Source organism: Cricetulus griseus, chromosome 4 (genome assembly GCF_003668045.3).
Source record: "Cricetulus griseus strain 17A/GY chromosome 4, alternate assembly CriGri-PICRH-1.0, whole genome shotgun sequence".
NCBI classification, from domain to species: Eukaryota; Metazoa; Chordata; class Mammalia; order Rodentia; family Cricetidae; genus Cricetulus; species Cricetulus griseus.
The window spans coordinates 72,498,604-72,507,494 of NC_048597.1; positions in this window are offsets into that span (position 1 = coordinate 72,498,604).

An 8,891-nucleotide genomic window follows, 5' to 3' on the forward strand; every position below is an offset into this window, starting at 1 on the left:
GGACTTGCTGTGGATGTGAACCAGTCCAGCTGATGTGGACACCCCCTATCTCTGCAACAGTGTCTGCTAACCAGAAGCCCCTGATGGATTCCCCATTGCCTAAATTCCTTTTTGCTTTTGACTAGCATTTCAACCTTCTGGGGTCCCTAACTTCGTCCCAAAGTCAGCAGGAAGCAGTTTGGAAAAGAATTTCGCCGTCCATTCTCCCTGGTTGAAATGCTAAGTCAAAGGGAACTCCCTTGCGTGGGGATGCCAGTACCTATCACTCCCTGATGGGGACACTAGAGACTGGGTCCTCCTACTCCCCCTAGCATACCCCTAGGCCATATGGGCTCACACCTTTTAAAAAAACTTATAAAGACCAGAGGGACCATCCTACCATTCCCTATTCCTACCAGATCGGGGACACTGTCTGGGTCCGGCGTCACCAGACCTCAGCGCCTACCAGTTGTGAAACTGCCATGCAGCACAAGCTCACATTGTCTGAGGTCTCAGGAAAGGGGCTATGCATAGGCAGGGTTCATCCCTCATATCAAGAGTTATGTAACCAAACAGAGCCATTATCTCAGGACAGCCGATACCTTGTTGCCCCTTATGGAACTTATTGGGCTTGCAGTACTGGGTTGACTCCCTGTGTCTCTACCACTGTTCTCAACACCACCATTGACTTTCGTATATTGACAGAACTTTGGCCCAGAGTCACGTATCACCAACCTGAATATGTTTATAGGGTACTAGAGAAGTCAACCCGACATCAGAGGGAGCCAATGTCCTTAACCGTGGCCCTATTATTCGGGGGAATAACTATGGGAGGTATAGCAGCTGGCATAGGAACTGGTACGGTTGCCTTACAGGAAACTAGTCATTTCAAACTTCTACAGCAAGCCATGCATACCGATATCCAGGCCCTAGAAGAGTCAATAAGCGCACTTGAGAAATCCTTAACATCACTCTCTGAGGTAGTCCTGCAGAACAGACGAGGGTTAGATTTATTATTTTTAATAGTTAGAGACAGCATGGCCAAGCTTAGAGAAAGACTTAACCAGAGACCTCTGAATGAAAGATTCCATTCAGTTACAAGAGAAATGGGGGAATGAAAGACCCCCGCCCTTAGCTTTCTCTTTTAAGTTTCCCCGCGTGCAGCTGGCGGAGCGTGCAGCTGGCGGAGGGCGTGGGGAATACATCCTCCCCTGCACCCCCCGACCCTTGATCCCCACAGCTGCCGGCACTTCCCCGCCGCCGCGCAAGGCCGGCCCCGGCCCCGGCCCCTGCCGGATCGCTCCGTCCCAAGGTCAGCCATCTGGACCGGCAAAAGATAAAGGCCATTTCGCCTGACTATTACGGTGCCTTTTTCCCCTATAAAAGGACTCCCCTTCCGGGGCTCAGGGCTTAGCCTAACAAAAAGCTAAGTCCCCGGGTGCCCGGCGCCATCAATAAATCCTCTTGTTCTTGCATCCAGAGTTCGTGGTTTCGCTGATTCCTGGGTGCGGGTCTCTTCTGAGGTCTTTCAAGACTTCATCTTCATGTATTTTTCCTGTGATGAATATGAAATGTTCTTCTTCATCTCTTTTGATTACCTTTATTTTGAAGTCTATTTTGTTAGATATTAGGATAGCTTGTTTCTTAAGTCTATTTTACTGGAAAATCTTTCCCCAACCCTTTACTCTGAGGTAATTTCTGTCTTTGTAGTTGAGGTGTGTTTCTTGTATGCAGCAGAAGGATGGATTCTGTTTTTGTATCCAATCTGTTAGCCTGTGTCTTTATATTGGTGAATTGAGTCCATTGACATTAAGGGATAATAATGACCAGTGATTGCTAGATCCTGTTTGTGGCTTCTAATTTTAAAAGGCTCCTTTACCTTTTGTTATTTTATTGAAGTCAGAGAGTTAGAAAATGTTACATTTTAACCTTGAACAGTAAATTATCTTGTAAGCAGGGAGGGCAGAAGAGTTCTTCCTATTTGCTGGCCCTGTAATTGGAGTCTTGAACATACCAGGTGTGCATTGCCTGGGAAGCTAGAACAGACACCAAAAGTCAACTCTTTCTGACAAGAGAATGCCTCTGCTGACAGCCTAGACCCAGAGCCTGTTTCCATGTAGTATCTATACATTTGCCAGAGGATTTTCATCATCTTCTGTGCTGTGTGGAGACTGGGGTTGACAAGAAGGGAAGGTTGTTATCTCTCCCCCTAGAGTGCTCATTTCCTTTCTATCTGGAAACCAGTAGATGTTGTCAGATAGTAAATGCTCAACTTTGAAGGGCCAGGCTTGACTGCCGTTGACACTTTGCCTTTTTAGCTCTAATCTGTCTGTGTTGGACACATAACAATCAAAGCAAAACCATACCAAACCTCTGAGCAAATAGTGAGTGCCTGTCAGGTGCGGGGATGTAAGGAACAGCAGTTCACCTTTAGGCTATCTCAGTGTGTTATTCAAGGTTTTCTAGAGTAACAGAATTTATAGAAGGAATCTCCTCCCCCCCCTCTCTCTCACACACACACAGGTTTTTTTTTTAGAAGAATGATTTACAGGCTGTGGTCCAGCTAATACAATACGATGGGGGACGTCCTTCTGTGTATATGTTTCTCTTATTGGTTGATGAATAAAACGTTGTCTGGCCAATAGAAGCAGGAAGCTAGTTGGGGCTAGGAGATGAGGAGAATGCTGGGGAGAGAGGCAGAGAGGTGCTGCAAGGAGATGCCATGTAGCTGCCAAAGGAGAAACAGGTCCAGACATTCTCCGGTAAGCCAAGACCACATGGAAATTCATAGATTTAAAGAAATGGGTTAATAATTAAGACAGAGCTAGCCAATAATTTAATAGCTAGCTAGTCATTGGCCAACAATTTAATAATTAACATAGCGCCTTGTGTTTATTTGGGGCTGAAAGGGGGCGGGGCCTGGAGGCACAAGAAACTCCAGTTACAAAAATGGCTAGCTGTGAGCAGAGAGTCCAAGAATTCAGTTGTTGTTTAGTCCAGGATCTGTTCAGTCCAGAAGCCAGAGGCCTTTTGAGCCAGACCAATAACTCATGGTAATGAAAACTTGCAAGTAAAGACAAACACACTAAAGGGTAAACTGTGTGTCTCAACAGGCCACACTACAGCTTCTATGATAAGATTCTTTTTCTTTCTTTTTTGTTTGGTGTTTGGCTTTTCTTTTAAATTTTGTTTTGTTTTGTGGGGGAGGTTGAAAGGGCAGAAGGTGGACGTGAGGGGATGGGGAGATGAGTGGGATCTGACTGCATGCTGTGAAATCCACAAAGAATCAGTAAAAGTTACAGAAAACCTGTAAAATCTGTAGCAAAAGGGTTAACTTAAAACTTTACATTGGCTTTATATTTAAAAATCTATACATAGGCAGTCTTAAAGGAAACATGTCTTGCTGCCATCTCAGCTGCTGTCTCCCTCACTGGGATGGAGGCAGCCACATAGCTGACAGCCATCTTTGCTAGGATGGGAAAGGATGAGTTTTGCCATGTGACTTCCAAGGAAAAAAAACAACTTCTCCTAGTCATGAAGCCCAAACCAGATAATTCCTTTGATATTTTCAATCATGTTAATGATCCAGGCTTTGGGGGCACATGCCTTTAATCCCAGCACTTGGGAGGCAGAGACAGGTGGATCTCTGTGAGTTCGAGGCCAGCCTGGTCTCCAGAGCGAGTGCCAGGATAGGCTCCAAAGCTACACAGAGAAACCCTGTCTCAAAAAACCAAAAAAAAAAAAAAATCAAATCATGTTAATGAGCATCCCCCTCATTGGCCTCAACCCACAGTCCCTCCAGCCTCTCTGGTTTCCCTTCCTCTCTTCTCAGCAACAGGCCCCCAAGTCAATCCTTCTTGGCACCTACTTTCAGCACACTGGCAGCCCTTAGTTCTCCTGCTACTTGCTCCTGCTTCCCCATGGGACTCCCCCACCCCCCTTACTTCTTCCTACCTGACCTAAACCGACCACAATTCTCCCTTTTTGGGAAGTTACTAGGGTGGATGGCTTGGTCAGGGTATACCTCCCTTTCTTGCTAAGCATACTCTCTCAAATACAAAAGACTGGAGTCCTACACTGCTAATTCCTCCACCTCTATTAAAGAATTCCAGTATATTGCCAATCTTCTCCCTAGAAGATCAGGCAAGTCGGAGACCAGGCTAGGACACATGCAGACAAAATCCACCAAACTAATGCTGTCCACCCAGTCAGGACCAAGGTAGTCCCCTATAGTGATCCTGAATGGAACCACAGTACCCCAGGGTGCATTTAGCTAAAGACCAGTTTTTAATTTGCCTTCTGGCTGGTCTTTGCAAGGCTATCCTTAAAGTGGTAAATTATGAGAAAACCCAAGAGGCCACCCAGGGCAAACATGAAAAGCCACCTCAATTCCTAGACCCCTCTTACAATGTGCCAATCTGGACCCCAAGATCCCAGATGGAAAACATCTCCTTTTGACATACTTCTTCCAGAATTTCCCCGATATTAGGGCCAAGCCTAAACATTTATAGAAAGGATTCCCGACTCCACAGGCAAAAGACTTAGCCATGGCCTTCAAAGTGTACCATGGGAGAAATGAAATAGCCCGAAAACAAAAATACCTGATGCTGGCTAAGGTCTTTCAGCTGGCCATAGCAGCTGCCCAGGCACCCAAAGCCCAAGATCCTTGTCTCTGTTTCAGATGTGGTCAGGTGGGTCATTGGGCCTGGGTCTGTCCAAACTCTGAAAACCATTCTGACCATGCCCACAGTGTCCTCAAGAGGGACACTGGGCCTCTGACTTTCCACATATCCTTTGTGATGTGATGGCATCGAGCCCAGATCACCCTCTGGTCAACCTCTTAGATCTGGCCATGGATGACTGAGGGGGCCCAGGTTACCCTGGCCGGACCAACATTGTCTCTGACAGGGAACCTCGGGTAATCATCATAGTATCATGGTGATTCATCTCCCTCCTTCTGCGCACTGGGGCCACTTTGTTTGGTCCTGAGGCAGCTTTGGGAACCCACCTCTCCTCGTTCCTCTTGTTGGAGTAGGGGAACTGCCTTACCAGTCTCACCAAACCCCACCACTTAGCTGTATTTTTAGGGGTACTCCCTTATCTGTCCCATACTAGTGGTAGCAACTTGTCCAATTCCCTTTCTTGAAGGGACTGCTTGTTAACATGGAAGCCTCCATTTCTTTTGTTTCCCTTATCTGCTTGACCCCAGTTTTGGCAGCTACCCCCTCCTCCTCCTCTGAACCACACAATCTGAAACACCTTTTCCTTACCAGCTTCCCAGGTGGATCTCCAGGTATGGGACACCCTAACCCCACCCTGTAGACAAACATCTCCACCTCTCATCCAATTATAATTCACTCCCATCCAGGGCCAGACACAGGACATAGCCTGCCTGCCTAATGCTGGTTGTTTGGAAAGTTTCGTCTGTCTGTTTTCTGTGTGCAGACGGGTCTATCTTTTCTGGTGTATCTGTAAGTTTCATTGTAAACACAAGAGCCAAGACAGAAATTGATCAGGCTAAGGTGAATGTATGACTGATGGTGGCCACCACATGTTTTATTTTTGACTGGTCTTCTTTGAGTGTGTGAGCGTTCTGTGTTTATTATTATTATTATTATTATTATTATTATTATTATTATTATTATTTGTTTTTGCTGCCAGCGACCAGCCACCACTGCTGACACTGCTTGCTATGACTGCTTTGATGGCCAGGGCTCAGAATTTGTCTCTGGGCTTTCTGGTCACTAGATTCAGCCTGTAAAAAAGGATTTAAAAAATAATGCTTGTTTAATAAGGTATTGAAGCTCCACTTCCATGCATTCATATCCAAGAATGTACCTTTGGCCACAGCCCAACTTCTTACACATGAATCAAAGAAGTCACCTATTACTGGGTCACCTATTACTGACTTCTCTCCTCACCACCTGTCCCACCTTCTGACATACAAGGGTCTCCAAACACTACTCCCTTCCTGAGCTCTCTGTCTTCAGGCAGCTTTGGTAGAGGATGCCACACTTACCTTTCAGCCACGTCCATGTCTCAGCATTTCAAATGGACTCAGGCTGCTGGTTTGACTCTCTCACAAGTATTTATGGATCACTCTTGTTTCTGCTGGTTTCTGCCACCAGTCATATTTGGTTCCAAATTCTAGAGTCTGCCTCTTTAGCTGCCCCTTCCTTCCATCTGCTCTAACCACCTGTCTCTCCTTGCCTACTGGGCAAGTGTCCTCTCTCTGGTTCCTGGAGCTTGCTTGCTACACCCTCTGGAGACCTACCACATGGGCAGCTCCTGAGTTATTAAGGCACTTGCTCCTCTCTCTATTGGAACCTTCCCTGTTTCCTTGCCTTCTCCCCATAGGATCTGCCTGCCAAGCACTTCGAAGCCTCTGCAACCTTCTCCCTCCTGTTCCTCAGCTCAATCCTGAAAGTCTCATAGCTTCTCTGTACCCTCCTGGACTTCTCTCTTGATGCTCAGCTCCCACTTGGAGATATAGAAACTCCTTCTGGTGGAGTTTATTTTAGGACCCCCTCCTCTCTTCCTCTACAGACTCAGGGTTTATTAAGTCTTGCTTTGTTACTGCAAACATCTTGGCCTTGGTATAGTTCAAATGGCCAAAACTGACATGCTTGATCTACAATGGTGTCAACCTCTGCCACTGCACAAATGATCTGAAAATCTTTTATATCTAAACTTGTTCTCTCCTCTATTTATTCCTATCCATACCTGTTTGGGGCTGCTCTTACATATGTCCAAGAGAGCCCTACTCTAACCAACAGTCCATCCTAATAGGGCTGGGAAATTGCTCTACAGCAGGCTGTCAAAGGCTGGTTCAGTCCCCTACAACGCCTTTATCCAAACTCTCCTTCACCATGGCTTACCCCATGCCTGTTTTCTCTATGACCAAAAGGAAGATTACTGTAAAAAGTGGGCAGAAACTTAAAGAGGTTATCCCTATTGGTTCTGCAAGTACCACGAGACAAATCTAGGCTGTCATAATATTTTATCAGTTACTGAATAACACTCTACCTGACCATTTGGAAAGGGCTGGTGATGTGTCCCTCCCAGGTCAAACTCATGACTGCCATTCATAGCCTTACTCATTGGACACTAGACTCACTCTCCTCACCTCTTATTAACTGCTCTGAATCAAATACCACTGCCACCTCTTATCTTCCCATATCTCCTTTTCAGTATCACAGACTGTCTTAACTTTTCAGGGACAACTTAATGGTCACACTGTAGTAATATCATGACTTTGAGCATTGCCACCCAGCCCCGATGTCCAAAAGTTCACAGTGCCCCATCCTCTGCAACACTCAGGTTTGTTGCTGTCTACCTGCTGGGTGGTCTGGGACTCATGCCCTGACATTCATTTTTCCAAAATTAGGATTGGTACCTGGTGAAGAACCCTTGCTTATTCCCATTACAGGGTTTATAGTGGCACATGACAAATGAATGGTTAAGTTTTTACCTCCCTTACAGACCTGGGTGTAATTGCTAGCATGCCACTGGAGCAGCGACACTGACTATTTCTCTAGTTATTAACCATCAGTTTTCATCTAAGTTCATCCAGAATCTCCAGTGGGTAGCTCTGATCATCTCTACCCTCCAAGGCCAAATAGACTCACTGGCTGCCCTAGTACTAAAAAATCGGCGAGTATTATATATATTACAAATGTAATCATCTTCCCAGGGAGGAATGTTGCTTCTACATCAACCAGCCAGGTATAGTAAAAGACAAGATCTGACAACTCCAGACAGATCTCCAAAAACAAAACAAAAACAACAAAAAACAAAACAAACAAAAAACCAAACCAAACACCCCCCCCCCAAATAAACTCATAGAAAACTACTCAATGCCTCTGACCAGTGGCTTATATGGACAGGAATATGGAATTTTTAACCCAAATTCTCATCCTTCTCTTAATCCTACTAGTCATGCCTTGCCTCTAGGATGAAAAGGGCCAAGGAAAAACACCCTGACCCTGACTTGGGAATGGGGATTGAAATCCCACCAGTCTCTGAGGTCCCTGAGCACAAAACCCTACCAATCCCTGAGCACAGGGAATCCCATCATTATTCCCTGAGCTCAAAAATGCCACCAATCCCAGAATCAGACCACCAAAATCCACCAATCCCAAACCACCCTGGAATTCCATCCCCCCCCCCCCAAGTCCTATATAAGGTCTGTAACCTGTTCAGTTTGCTGCTGTTTCTCTCCCAAGACAGCCACCCTCTGGATCCTTCCTTCCCAATAAATCTCTTAAGTGAGGTTTTACATTTTCACTGGAGTGAAGCCCAGCCATTATAACTTTCTCCAGAGCCAGAGCTGAGCAGCGTGGAGCAGAACTGTAACACTTTTGCTGGGGGAAACCTTCCCCTAGTGGATACACTCCAGGGAGCTGGAGCAAAACTGTAACAACTTCGCCGGGGAAACTCCCCTGCAGGAGCAGAGCTGTTAAACTGGGGAAACCTTTCCCTGGAGCAGGACTATAAGCCGCTGTGGGTTTGGTGACTTTGCGGTATTTCTTGACTCCTGACTTCCAGGATACTTTCCCATCTAAGCTGCAATGCTTACACTGCCTTATAAACTTGTCTAAATTTCTTCAACAACAGATACAAAAGATTTCCTTTTCTTTTTCTTTTTGGTTTTTTGAAACAGGGTTTCTCTGTGTAGCTTTGGAGCCTATCCTGACACTCGCTTTGGAGACCAGGCTGGCCTCGAACTCACAGAGATCCACTTGCCTCTGCCTCCCCAGTACTGGGATTAAAGGTGTGCGCCACCAATGCCTGGCAGATACAAAAGATTTCTAACCAGACTTTTAATCAATTGCCATTGCAGGGTTACTGGATCCCAGCTATGGAGCCAGAGGCTGGATTATAGCCTGATGGTGAAGGTCAAGTTTCCAAGG